Here is a 1,194-nt window from a genome sequence, read left to right as displayed (position 1 = left end):
AGGGTGGCTCAGTGGGTTAAGCCGCTGCCTTCGGCTCAGGTCATGATCTCGCGTCCTGGGATCGAGTCCCGCATCGGGCTCTCTGCTTGGCAGGGAGCCTGCTTCCTCCTCTCTCTCTCTCTGCCTGCCTCTCTGCCTACTTGTGATCTCTCTCTGTCAAATAAATAAATAAAATCTTTAAAAAAAAAAAAGAAGATGGGGTGCAGAAATACTAGAACGCACAAATCCATTTTTTTCGCTCTTGTCCTCCCAAAATGTCTTTTGGTATACATTTTGTAATTTACAAAGCATATACATGCAGTTTAAAAACATGCTTACGCTGGGGATGCATGCCTGAAGAAGCTTAGACTTTAGGAATGTAGAATTAATTATTAGTACCAGTACTGGTAATATCCCCATTCACCATGACTTATTCAAAATAAGACACTTATCCATTCCACAACTATTTATTGTAAGGCATCAAACAGCCCTCCTCAAAATGGTTTGAGTGGTTTCCTGGGGAAAGACAATACCCCAAGCCCAGGATGGAAGGGTCAATATTCAAGATCATACTGGGTTGGAATTCTATAATTTATATTTCTAGAAAGCCTTTAAAAAAAAAAAAAAAGCACAACGCAGGGACTAAATATAAATTGTATCAGCACCAGCACCCTATTTTCCATCTTGGAGACTCAGGAAATTCCGCTCTCCCGGGCCATGCCTAACTGGGAACAATATTGCCATCGCTGGTGGGCTGAGCTACAATGTTTCCCTTGGTTCAAGATGGCAACTGTGTCACCCCCACCGCCCATCGCTAGTGACAGGGCCTTTCCCGGGGACAGAACACGTTCAGATCCCACTTTGCTTGCTGCCGTTTACAGAATGCCCTTCCACACGCAACACACACACACCCTGGCCACCCCCACCTCGAGATTTGTGCTTCCAGGATCGACTCCAAGGCAGCAAAGGGCTCACATCCTATATATCACAAATACAATTAGGGCACTCCTCAAAGCAGCCGGAGCAGCACGCTTCTAGACGCACTTAACTCCTCGCTCAAAATATGTGCACACCCCTTTCTAGAGGACGCTTTCTCGGGTGCCCGCGGGGAGAGCAGCGGCCTCGGCGGGGAGAGCAACGGCCACGGCGGGGAGAGGAGCGGCCACGGCGGGGAGAGGAGCGGCCACGGCGGGGAGAGGAGCGGCCACGGCGGGG

The 1,194-nt window shown here is 49.2% G+C and overlaps 1 protein-coding gene across 1 annotated transcript in view; it reads right to left on the bottom strand.

Annotated features, from left to right (window-relative positions):
• TRIM71 (tripartite motif containing 71) overlaps positions 1–1,194 on the bottom strand; it is a 67,907-nt gene that overhangs the window by 66,467 nt on the left and 246 nt on the right. The gene's annotated exons all lie outside the window — the stretch shown is intronic.

Source organism: Mustela nigripes, chromosome 2 (genome assembly GCF_022355385.1).
Source record: "Mustela nigripes isolate SB6536 chromosome 2, MUSNIG.SB6536, whole genome shotgun sequence".
Taxonomy (NCBI): Eukaryota; Metazoa; Chordata; class Mammalia; order Carnivora; family Mustelidae; genus Mustela; species Mustela nigripes.
The sequence above is the reverse complement of the archived record's forward strand: the minus strand, read 5'-3'. Positions and strand labels throughout refer to the sequence as shown.